General features: G+C 41.9%; 1 long non-coding RNA gene across 1 annotated transcript in view; it reads right to left on the bottom strand.

The window, feature by feature from the left end:
• Positions 1-14,062, bottom strand: part of LOC138982765 (uncharacterized) — a 265,337-nt gene that overhangs the window by 213,929 nt on the left and 37,346 nt on the right. The gene's annotated exons all lie outside the window — the stretch shown is intronic.

The raw sequence follows: 14,062 nt of genomic DNA on the forward strand, positions 1-14,062 counted from the left end.
ACAGAATGAAACTGAACGCAACGCAACGCAGCAAGAGCGTATACTCGTAGCATCGTCACTCCACCGCCCGTGGCAAAGGCAGTGCCCGTGGAATTGACAAGAAGAGCGGGGTATTTCGTTGCGCTGAGAAGGATAGCACGCTTTTCTGTACCTCTCTTCGTTTTAACTTTCTGAGCGTGTTTTTAATCCAAACATATCATATCTATATATTTTTGGAATCAGGAACCAACAAGGAATAAGATGAAAGTGTTTTTAAATTGATTTCGAGAAAAAAAATTTGATAATAATTTTTATATATTTAATTTTCAGAGCTTGTTTTTAATCCGAATATAACATATTTATATGTTTTTGGAATCAGCAAATGATGGAGATTAAGATAAAGGTAAATTTGGATCGTTTTATAATTTTTTATTTTTTTTTACAATTTTCAGATTTTTAATGACCAAAGTCATTAATTAATTTTTAAGCCACCAAGCTGAAATGCAATACCGAACCCCGGGCTTCGTCGAAGATTACTTGACAAAAATTTCAACCAATTTGGTTGAAAAATGAGGGCGTGACAGTGCCGCCTCAACTTTCACGAAAAGCCGGATATGACGTCATCAAAGAAATTTATCAAAAAAATGAAAAAAAAGGTTCGGGGATTTCATACCCAGGAACTCTCATGTCAAATTTCATAAAGATCGGTCCAGTAGTTTAGTCTGAATCGCTCTACACACACACACACACACACACACACACACACACACACACACACACACACACACACACACACACACACACACACACACACACACACACACACACACAGACACACGCACATACACCACGACCCTCGTTTCGATTCCCCCTCGATGTTAAAATATTTAGTCAAAACTTGACTAAATATAACAAGTCGCGTAAGGCGAAAATACAATATTTAGTCAAGTAGCTGTCGAACTCACAGAATGAAACTGAACGCAACGCAACGCAGCAAGACCGTATACTCGTAGCATCGTCACTCCACCGCCCGTGGCAAAGGCAGTGCACGTGGAATGGACAAGAAGAGCGGGGTATTCGTTGCGCTGAGAAGGATAGCACGCTTTTCTGTACCTCTCTTCGTTTTAACTTTCTGAGCGTGTTTTTAATCCAAACATATCATATCTATATATTTTTGGAATCAGGAACCAACAAGGAATAAGATGAAAGTGTTTTTAAATTGATTTCGAGAAAAAAAATTTGATAATAATTTTTATATATTTAATTTTCAGAGCTTGTTTTTAATCCGAATATAACATATTTATATGTTTTTGGAATCAGCAAATGATGGAGATTAAGATAAAGGTAAATTTGGATCGTTTTATAATTTTTTATTTTTTTTTACAATTTTCAGATTTTTAATGACCAAAGTCATTAATTAATTTTTAAGCCACCAAGCTGAAATGCAATACCGAACCCCGGGCTTCGTCGAAGATTACTTGACAAAAATTTCAACCAATTTGGTTGAAAAATGAGGGCGTGACAGTGCCGCCTCAACTTTCACGAAAAGCCGGATATGACGTCATCAAAGAAATTTATCAAAAAAATGAAAAAAAAGGTTCGGGGATTTCATACCCAGGAACTCTCATGTCAAATTTCATAAAGATCGGTCCAGTAGTTTAGTCTGAATCGCTCTACACACACACACACACACACACACACACACACACACACACACACACACACACACACACACACACACACACACACACACACACACACACACACACGCACATACACCACGACCCTCGTTTCGATTCCCCCTCGATGTTAAAATATTTAGTCAAAACTTGACTAAATATAACAAGTCGCGTAAGGCGAAAATACAATATTTAGTCAAGTAGCTGTCGAACTCACAGAATGAAACTGAACGCAACGCAACGCAGCAAGACCGTATACTCGTAGCATCGTCACTCCACCGCCCGTGGCAAAGGCAGTGCACGTGGAATGGACAAGAAGAGCGGGGTATTCGTTGCGCTGAGAAGGATAGCACGCTTTTCTGTACCTCTCTTCGTTTTAACTTTCTGAGCGTGTTTTTAATCCAAACATATCATATCTATATATTTTTGGAATCAGGAACCGACAAGGAATAAGATGAAAGTGTTTTTAAATTGATTTCGGGAAAAAAAATTTGATAATAATTTTTATATATTTAATTTTCAGAGCTTGTTTTTAATCCGAATATAACATATTTATATGTTTTTGGAATCAGCAAGTGATGGAGAATAAGATAAACGTAAATTTGGATCGTTTTATAAATTTTTATTTTTTTTTACAATTTTCAGATTTTTAATGACCAAAGTCATTGATTAATTTTTAAGCCACCAAGCTGAAATGCAATACCGAACCCCGGGCTTCGTCGAAGAGTACTTGACGAAAATTTCAACCAATTTGGTTGAAAAATGAGGGCGTGACAGTGCCGCCTCAACTTTCACGAAAAGCCGGATAAGACGTCATCAAAGACATTTATCAAAAAAATGAAGAAAACGTTCGGGGATTTCGTACCCAGGAACTCTCATGTCAAATTTCATAAAGATCGGTCCAGTAGTTTAGTCTGAATCGCTCTACACACACACACACACACACACACACACACACACACGCACGCACACACATACGCACATACACCACGACCCTCGTTTCGATTCCCCCTCGATGTTAAAATATTTAGTCAAAACTTGACTAAATATAAAAAGGAAGGAGTCTTAAATTGGGGTGTCTTAACTCATTGTCTCCCAGCTACGGATATATCCGTACCCACTGATATAGTCATTCTACAGTGATAGTCAGTAGTCATTCTACAGTGATAGTCAGTAGTCATTCTACAGTGACAGTCAGTAGTCATTCTACAGTGACAGTCAATGGTCATTCTACAGTGACAGTCAGTGGTCATTCTACAGTGGTAGTCAGTGGTCATTCTACTGTGACAGTCAATGGTCAATCTACAGTGACAGTCAGTGGTCATTCTACAGTGACAGTCAGTGGTCATTCTACAGTGACAGTCAGTAGTCATTCTACAGTGACAGTCAATGGTCATTCTACAGTGACAGTCAGTAGTCATTCTACAGTGACAGTCAGTGGTCATTCTACAGTGACAGTCAATGGTCATTCTACAGTGACAGTCAGTGGTCATTGTACAGTGACAGTCAGTGGTCATTCTACAGTGACAGTCAGTAGTCATTCTACAGTGACAGTCAGTGGTCATTCTACAGTGACAGTCAATGGTCATTGTACAGTGACAGTCAATGGTCATTGTACAGTGACAGTCAGTGGTCATTGTACAGTGACAGTCAGTGGTCATTCTACAGTGACAGTCAGTGGTCATTCTACAGTGGCAGTCAATGGTCATTCTACAGTGACAGTCAATGGTCATTCTACAGTGACAGTCAGTGGTCATTCTACAGTGACAGTCAGTGGTCATTCTACTGTGACAGTCAATGGTCATTCTACAGTGACAGTCAATGGTCATTCTACAGTGACAGTCAATGGTCATTCTACAGTGACAGTCAATGGTCATTCTACAGTGACAGTCAGTGGTCATTCTACAGTGACAGTCAATGGTCATTGTACAGTGACAGTCAGTGGTCATTCTACAGTGACAGTCAATGGTCATTCTACAGTGACAGTCAATGGTCATTCTACAGTGACAGTCAGTGGTCATTCTACAGTGACAGTCAATGGTCATTCTACAGTGACAGTCAATGGTCATTCTACAGTGACAGTCAATGGTCATTCTACAGTGACAGTCAGTGGTCATTCTACAGTGACAGTCAATGGTCATTCTACAGTGACAGTCAATGGTCATTCTACAGTGACAGTCAGTGGTCATTCTACAGTGATAGTCAATGGTCATTCTACAGTGACAGTCAGTGGTCATTCTACAGTGACAGTCAATGGTCATTCTACAGTGACAGTCAATGGTCATTCTACAGTGACAGTCAGTGGTCATTCTACAGTGACAGTCAATGGTCATTGTACAGTGACAGTCAGTGGTCATTCTACAGTGACAGTCAATGGTCATTGTACAGTGACAGTCAGTGGTCATTCTACAGTGACAGTCAGTGGTCATTCTACAGTGACAGTCAATGGTCATTCTACAGTGACAGTCAGTGGTCATTCTACAGTGACAGTCAATGGTCATTCTACAGTGATAGTCAGTGGTCATTCTACAGTGACAGTCAATGGTCATTCTACAGTGACAGTCAATGGTCATTCTACAGTGACAGTCAATGGTCATTCTACAGTGACAGTCAATGGTCATTCTACAGTGACAGTCAGTGGTCATTCTACAGTGACAGTCAATGGTCATTCTACAGTGACAGTCAATGGTCATTCTACAGTGACAGTCAGTGGTCATTCTACAGTGGTAGTCAATGGTCATTCTACAGTGACAGTCAATGGTCATTCTACAGTGGTAGTCAATGGTCATTCTACAGTGATAGTCAGTGGTCATTCTACAGTGACAGTCAGTGGTCATTCTACAGTGATAGTCAGTGGTCATTCTACAGTGACAGTCAATGGTCATTCTACAGTGATAGTCAATGGTCATTCTACAGTGACAGTCATTGGTCATTCTACAGTGACAGTCAATGGTCATTCTACAGTGATAGTCAGTGGTCATTCTACAGTGACAGTCAGTGGTCATTCTACAGTGACAGTCAATGGTCATTCTACAGTGACAGTCAGTGGTCATTCTACAGTGACAGTCAGTGGTCATTCTACAGTGACAGTCAATGGTCATTCTACAGTGACAGTCAATGGTCATTCTACAGTGACAGTCAGTGGTCATTCTACAGTGGTAGTCAATGGTCATTCTACAGTGACAGTCAATGGTCATTCTACAGTGATAGTCAGTGGTCATTCTACAGTGACAGTCAGTGGTCATTCTACAGTGACAGTCAATGGTCATTCTACAGTGACAGTCAATGGTCATTCTACAGTGACAGTCAATGGTCATTCTACAGTGACAGTCAGTGGTCATTCTACAGTGACAGTCAATGGTCATTCTACAGTGACAGTCAATGGTCATTCTACAGTGATAGTCAATGGTCATTCTACAGTGACAGTCAATGGTCATTCTACAGTGATAGTCAATGGTCATTCTACAGTGACAGTCAATAGTCATTCTACAGTGACAGTCAATGGTCATTCTACAGTGACAGTCAGTGGTCATTCTACAGTGACAGTCAATGGTCATTCTACAGTGACAGTCAGTGGTCATTCTACAGTGACAGTCAGTGGTCATTCTACAGTGACAGTCAATGGTCATTCTACTGTGACAGTCAATGGTCATTCTACAGTGACAGTCAGTGGTCATTCTACAGTGGTAGTCAATGGTCATTCTACAGTGACAGTCAGTGGTCATTCTACAGTGACAGTCAATGGTCATTCTACAGTGACAGTCAATGGTCATTCTACAGTGATAGTCAGTGGTCATTCTACAGTGACAGTCAATGGTCATTCTACAGTGACAGTCAGTGGTCATTCTACAGTGACAGTCAGTGGTCATTCTACAGTGACAGTCAGTGGTCATTCTACAGTGACAGTCAATGGTCATTCTACAGTGACAGTCAGTGGTCATTCTACAGTGACAGTCAATGGTCATTCTACAGTGACAGTCAGTGGTCATTCTACAGTGGTAGTCAATGGTCATTCTACAGTGACAGTCAATGGTCATTCTACTGTGACAGTCAATGGTCATTCTACAGTGGTAGTCAATGGTCATTCTACAGTGACAGTCAATGGTCATTCTACTGTGACAGTCAATGGTCATTCTACAGTGACAGTCAATGGTCATTCTACTGTGACAGTCAATGGTCATTCTACAGTGACAGTCAATGGTCATTCTACTGTGACAGTCAATGGTCATTCTACTGTGACAGTCAATGGTCATTCTACAGTGGTAGTCAATGGTCATTCTACAGTGGTAGTCAATGGTCATTCTACAGTGACAGTCAATGGTCATTCTACTGTGACAGTCAATGGTCATTCTACAGTGACAGTCAATGGTCATTCTACAGTGACAGTCAATGGTCATTCTACAGTGACAGTCAATGGTCATTCTACTGTACTGTGACAGTCAATGGTCATTCTACAGTGACAGTCAATGGTCATTCTACAGTGACAGTCAATGGTCATTCTACTGTACTGTGACAGTCAATGGTCATTCTACAGTGACAGTCAGTGGTCATTCTACAGTGACAGTCAATGGTCATTCTACAGTGACAGTCAGTGGTCATTCTACAGTGACAGTCAGTGGTCATTCTACAGTGACAGTCAGTGGTCATTCTACAGTGACAGTCAGTGGTCATTCTACAGTGGCAGTCAGTGGTCATTCTACAGTGGCAGTCAATGGTCATTCTACAGTGACAGTCAATGGTCATTCTACAGTGACAGTCAGTGGTCATTCTACAGTGGCAGTCAGTGGTCATTCTACAGTGGCAGTCAATGGTCATTCTACAGTGACAGTCAATGGTCATTCTACAGTGACAGTCAGTGGTCATTCTACAGTGACAGTCAGTGGTCATTCTACAGTGGCAGTCAGTGGTCATTCTACAGTGACAGTCAATGGTCATTCTACAGTGACAGTCAATGGTCATTCTACAGTGACAGTCAGTAGTCATTCTACAGTGACAGTCAATGGTCATTCTACAGTGACAGTCAATGGTCATTCTACAGTGGCAGTCAATGGTCATTCTACAGTGACAGTCAGTGGTCATTCTACAGTGACAGTCAATGGTCATTCTACAGTGACAGTCAATGGTCATTCTACAGTGATAGTCAGTGGTCATTCTACAGTGACAGTCAATGGTCATTCTACAGTGACAGTCAGTGGTCATTCTACAGTGACAGTCAGTGGTCATTCTACAGTGACAGTCAGTGGTCAATCTACAGTGACAGTCAATGGTCATTCTACAGTGACAGTCAGTGGTCATTCTACAGTGACAGTCAATGGTCATTCTACAGTGACAGTCAGTGGTCATTCTACAGTGACAGTCAATGGTCATTCTACAGTGACAGTCAATGGTCATTCTACTGTGACAGTCAATGGTCATTCTACAGTGGTAGTCAATGGTCATTCTACAGTGACAGTCAATGGTCATTCTACTGTGACAGTCAATGGTCATTCTACAGTGACAGTCAATGGTCATTCTACTGTGACAGTCAATGGTCATTCTACAGTGACAGTCAATGGTCATTCTACTGTGACAGTCAATGGTCATTCTACTGTGACAGTCAATGGTCATTCTACAGTGGTAGTCAATGGTCATTCTACAGTGGTAGTCAATGGTCATTCTACAGTGACAGTCAATGGTCATTCTACTGTGACAGTCAATGGTCATTCTACAGTGACAGTCAATGGTCATTCTACAGTGACAGTCAATGGTCATTCTACAGTGACAGTCAATGGTCATTCTACTGTACTGTGACAGTCAATGGTCATTCTACAGTGACAGTCAATGGTCATTCTACAGTGACAGTCAATGGTCATTCTACTGTACTGTGACAGTCAATGGTCATTCTACAGTGACAGTCAGTGGTCATTCTACAGTGACAGTCAATGGTCATTCTACAGTGACAGTCAGTGGTCATTCTACAGTGACAGTCAGTGGTCATTCTACAGTGACAGTCAGTGGTCATTCTACAGTGACAGTCAGTGGTCATTCTACAGTGGCAGTCAGTGGTCATTCTACAGTGGCAGTCAATGGTCATTCTACAGTGACAGTCAATGGTCATTCTACAGTGACAGTCAGTGGTCATTCTACAGTGGCAGTCAGTGGTCATTCTACAGTGGCAGTCAATGGTCATTCTACAGTGACAGTCAATGGTCATTCTACAGTGACAGTCAGTGGTCATTCTACAGTGACAGTCAGTGGTCATTCTACAGTGGCAGTCAGTGGTCATTCTACAGTGACAGTCAATGGTCATTCTACAGTGACAGTCAATGGTCATTCTACAGTGACAGTCAGTAGTCATTCTACAGTGACAGTCAATGGTCATTCTACAGTGACAGTCAATGGTCATTCTACAGTGGCAGTCAATGGTCATTCTACAGTGACAGTCAATGGTCATTCTACAGTGGCAGTCAATGGTCATTCTACAGTGACAGTCAATGGTCATTCTACAGTGACAGTCAATGGTCATTCTACAGTGACAGTCAATGGTCATTCTACAGTGACAGTCAATGGTCATTCTACAGTGACAGTCAATGGTCATTCTACAGTGGCAGTCAATGGTCATTCTACAGTGACAGTCAATGGTCATTCTACAGTGACAGTCAATGGTCATTCTACAGTGACAGTCAATGGTCATTCTACAGTGACAGTCAATGGTCATTCTACAGTGACAGTCAATGGTCATTCTACAGTGACAGTCAGTAGTCATTCTACAGTGACAGTCAATGGTCATTCTACAGTGACAGTCAATGGTCATTCTACAGTGACAGTCAGTAGTCATTCTACAGTGACAGTCAATGGTCATTCTACAGTGACAGTCAATGGTCATTCTACAGTGACAGTCAGTAGTCATTCTACAGTGATAGTCAGTGGTCATTCTACAGTGACAGTCAATGGTCATTCTACAGTGACAGTCAATGGTCATTCTACAGTGACAGTCAATGGTCATTCTACAGTGACAGTCAATGGTCATTCTACAGTGACAGTCAGTGGTCATTCTACAGTGGTAGTCAATGGTCATTCTACAGTGACAGTCAATGGTCATTCTACAGTGGTAGTCAATGGTCATTCTACAGTGATAGTCAGTGGTCATTCTACAGTGACAGTCAGTGGTCATTCTACAGTGATAGTCAGTGGTCATTCTACAGTGACAGTCAATGGTCATTCTACAGTGATAGTCAATGGTCATTCTACAGTGACAGTCAGTGGTCATTCTACAGTGACAGTCAATGGTCATTCTACAGTGATAGTCAGTGGTCATTCTACAGTGACAGTCAGTGGTCATTCTACAGTGACAGTCAATGGTCATTCTACAGTGACAGTCAGTGGTCATTCTACAGTGACAGTCAGTGGTCATTCTACAGTGACAGTCAATGGTCATTCTACAGTGACAGTCAATGGTCATTCTACAGTGACAGTCAGTGGTCATTCTACAGTGGTAGTCAATGGTCATTCTACAGTGACAGTCAATGGTCATTCTACAGTGATAGTCAGTGGTCATTCTACAGTGACAGTCAGTGGTCATTCTACAGTGACAGTCAATGGTCATTCTACAGTGACAGTCAATGGTCATTCTACTGTGACAGTCAATGGTCATTCTACAGTGACAGTCAGTGGTCATTCTACAGTGACAGTCAATGGTCATTCTACAGTGACAGTCAATGGTCATTCTACAGTGATAGTCAATGGTCATTCTACAGTGACAGTCAATGGTCATTCTACAGTGATAGTCAATGGTCATTCTACAGTGACAGTCAATAGTCATTCTACAGTGACAGTCAATGGTCATTCTACAGTGACAGTCAGTGGTCATTCTACAGTGACAGTCAATGGTCATTCTACAGTGACAGTCAGTGGTCATTCTACAGTGACAGTCAGTGGTCATTCTACAGTGACAGTCAATGGTCATTCTACTGTGACAGTCAATGGTCATTCTACAGTGACAGTCAGTGGTCATTCTACAGTGGTAGTCAATGGTCATTCTACAGTGACAGTCAGTGGTCATTCTACAGTGACAGTCAATGGTCATTCTACAGTGACAGTCAATGGTCATTCTACAGTGATAGTCAGTGGTCATTCTACAGTGACAGTCAATGGTCATTCTACAGTGACAGTCAGTGGTCATTCTACAGTGACAGTCAGTGGTCATTCTACAGTGACAGTCAGTGGTCATTCTACAGTGACAGTCAATGGTCATTCTACAGTGACAGTCAGTGGTCATTCTACAGTGACAGTCAATGGTCATTCTACAGTGACAGTCAGTGGTCATTCTACAGTGGTAGTCAATGGTCATTCTACAGTGACAGTCAATGGTCATTCTACTGTGACAGTCAATGGTCATTCTACAGTGGTAGTCAATGGTCATTCTACAGTGACAGTCAATGGTCATTCTACTGTGACAGTCAATGGTCATTCTACAGTGACAGTCAATGGTCATTCTACTGTGACAGTCAATGGTCATTCTACAGTGACAGTCAATGGTCATTCTACTGTGACAGTCAATGGTCATTCTACTGTGACAGTCAATGGTCATTCTACAGTGGTAGTCAATGGTCATTCTACAGTGGTAGTCAATGGTCATTCTACAGTGACAGTCAATGGTCATTCTACTGTGACAGTCAATGGTCATTCTACAGTGACAGTCAATGGTCATTCTACAGTGACAGTCAATGGTCATTCTACAGTGACAGTCAATGGTCATTCTACTGTACTGTGACAGTCAATGGTCATTCTACAGTGACAGTCAATGGTCATTCTACAGTGACAGTCAATGGTCATTCTACTGTACTGTGACAGTCAATGGTCATTCTACAGTGACAGTCAGTGGTCATTCTACAGTGACAGTCAATGGTCATTCTACAGTGACAGTCAGTGGTCATTCTACAGTGACAGTCAGTGGTCATTCTACAGTGACAGTCAGTGGTCATTCTACAGTGACAGTCAATGGTCATTCTACAGTGACAGTCAGTAGTCATTCTACAGTGACAGTCAATGGTCATTCTACAGTGACAGTCAATGGTCATTCTACAGTGGCAGTCAATGGTCATTCTACAGTGACAGTCAATGGTCATTCTACAGTGGCAGTCAATGGTCATTCTACAGTGACAGTCAATGGTCATTCTACAGTGACAGTCAATGGTCATTCTACAGTGACAGTCAATGGTCATTCTACAGTGACAGTCAATGGTCATTCTACAGTGACAGTCAATGGTCATTCTACAGTGGCAGTCAATGGTCATTCTACAGTGACAGTCAATGGTCATTCTACAGTGACAGTCAATGGTCATTCTACAGTGACAGTCAATGGTCATTCTACAGTGACAGTCAATGGTCATTCTACAGTGACAGTCAATGGTCATTCTACAGTGACAGTCAGTAGTCATTCTACAGTGACAGTCAATGGTCATTCTACAGTGACAGTCAATGGTCATTCTACAGTGACAGTCAGTAGTCATTCTACAGTGACAGTCAATGGTCATTCTACAGTGACAGTCAATGGTCATTCTACAGTGACAGTCAGTAGTCATTCTACAGTGATAGTCAGTGGTCATTCTACAGTGACAGTCAATGGTCATTCTACAGTGACAGTCAATGGTCATTCTACAGTGACAGTCAATGGTCATTCTACAGTGACAGTCAATGGTCATTCTACAGTGACAGTCAATGGTCATTCTACAGTGACAGTCAGTAGTCATTCTACAGTGACAGTCAATGGTCATTCTACAGTGACAGTCAATGGTCATTCTACAGTGGCAGTCAATGGTCATTCTACAGTGACAGTCAATGGTCATTCTACAGTGATAGTCAATGGTCATTCTACAGTGACAGTCAATGGTCATTCTACAGTGACAGTCAATGGTCATTCTACAGTGGCAGTCAATGGTCATTCTACAGTGACAGTCAGTGGTCATTCTACAGTGACAGTCAATGGTCATTCTACAGTGACAGTCAGTGGTCATTCTACAGTGACAGTCAATGGTCATTCTACAGTGACAGTCAATGGTCATTCTACAGTGACAGTCAGTAGTCATTCTACAGTGACAGTCAATGGTCATTCTACAGTGACAGTCAGTAGTCATTCTACAGTGACAGTCAATGGTCATTCTACAGTGACAGTCAATGGTCATTCTACAGTGGCAGTCAATGGTTATTCTACAGTGACAGTCAATGGTCATTCTACAGTGATAGTCAATGGTCATTCTACAGTGACAGTCAGTGGTCATTCTACAGTGACAGTCAGTGGTCATTCTACAGTGGCAGTCAATGGTCATTCTACAGTGACAGTCAGTGGTCATTCTACAGTGACAGTCAGTGGTCATTGTACAGTGACAGTCAATGGTCATTCTACAGTGGCAGTCAATGGTCATTCTACAGTGACAGTCAGTGGTCATTCTACAGTGACAGTCAATGGTCATTCTACAGTGACAGTCAATGGTCATTCTACAGTGACAGTCAGTGGTCATTCTACAGTGACAGTCAGTGGTCATTGTACAGTGACAGTCAGTGGTCATTGTACAGTGACAGTCAATGGTCATTCTACAGTGACAGTCAATGGTCATTCTACAGTGACAGTCAATGGTCATTCTACAGTGACAGTCAATGGTCATTCTACAGTGACAGTCAATGGTCATTCTACAGTGACAGTCAATGGTCATTCTACAGTGATAGTCAATGGTCATTCTACAGTGACAGTCAATGGTCATTCTACAGTGACAGTCAGTGGTCATTCTACAGTGGTAGTCAATGGTCATTCTACAGTGGTAGTCAGTGGTCATTCTACAGTGACAGTCAATGGTCATTCTACAGTGACAGTCAGTGGTCATTCTACAGTGACAGTCAGTGGTCATTCTACAGTGGTAGTCAGTGGTCATTCTACAGTGACAGTCAGTGGTCATTCTACAGTGACAGTCAGTGGTCATTCTACAGTGACAATCAGTGGTCATTCTACAGTGACAGTCAATGGTCATTCTACAGTGACAGTCAATGGTCATTCTACAGTGACAGTCAATGGTCATTCTACAGTGACAGTCAGTAGTCATTCTACAGTGACAGTCAATGGTCATTCTACAGTGACAGTCAGTGGTCATTCTACAGTGACAGTCAATGGTCATTCTACAGTGGCAGTCAATGGTCATTCTACAGTGACAGTCAATGGTCATTCTACAGTGGCAGTCAATGGTCATTCTACAGTGATAGTCAATGGTCATTCTACAGTGACAGTCAATGGTCATTCTACAGTGGCAGTCAATGGTCATTCTACAGTGATAGTCAATGGTCATTCTACAGTGACAGTCAGTGGTCATTCTACAGTGACAGTCAGTGGTCATTGTACAGTGACAGTCAGTAGTCATTCTACAGTGGCAGTCAATGGTCATTCTACAGTGACAGTCAGTGGTCATTGTACAGTGACAGTCAGTAGTCATTCTACAGTGGCAGTCAATGGTCATTCTACAGTGACAGTCAATGGTCATTCTACTGTACTGTGACAGTCAATGGTCATTCTACAGTGACAGTCAATGGTCATTCTACAGTGACAGTCAATGGTCATTCTACTGTACTGTGACAGTCAATGGTCATTCTACAGTGACAGTCAGTGGTCATTCTACAGTGACAGTCAGTGGTCATTCTACAGTGACAGTCAGTGGTCATTCTACAGTGACAGTCAGTGGTCATTCTACAGTGACAGTCAATGGTCATTCTACAGTGACAGTCAATGGTCATTCTACAGTGACAGTCAATGGTCATTCTACAGTGACAGTCAATGGTCATTCTACAGTGACAGTCAATGGTCATTCTACAGTGACAGTCAATGGTCATTCTACAGTGACAGTCAATGGTCATTCTACAGTGGCAGTCAGTGGTCATTCTACAGTGGTAGTTAATGGTCATTCTACAGTGACAGTCAGTGGTCATTCTACAGTGGTAGTTAATGGTCATTCTACAGTGACAGTCAGTGGTCATTCTACAGTGACAGTCAGTGGTCATTCTACAGTGACAGTCAATGGTCATTCTACAGTGACAGTCAATGGTCATTCTACAGTGACAGTCAATGGTCATTGTACAGTGACAGTCAATGGTCATTCTACAGTGGCAGTCAATGGTCATTCTACAGTGACAGTCAATGGTCATTCTACAGTGGCAGTCAATGGTCATTCTACTGTACTGTGACAGTCAGTGGTCATTCTACAGTGACAGTCAGTGGTCATTGTACAGTGACAGTCAATGGTCATTCTACAGTGGCAGTCAATGGTCATTCTACAGTGACAGTCAATGGTCATTCTACAGTGGCAGTCAATGGTCATTCTACAGTGACAGTCAATGGTCATTCTACAGTGACAGTCAATGGTCATTCTACAGTGACAGTCAAT

The sequence above is a fragment of the Littorina saxatilis genome, linkage group LG12 (genome assembly GCF_037325665.1).
Source record: "Littorina saxatilis isolate snail1 linkage group LG12, US_GU_Lsax_2.0, whole genome shotgun sequence".
NCBI classification, from domain to species: domain Eukaryota; kingdom Metazoa; phylum Mollusca; class Gastropoda; order Littorinimorpha; family Littorinidae; genus Littorina; species Littorina saxatilis.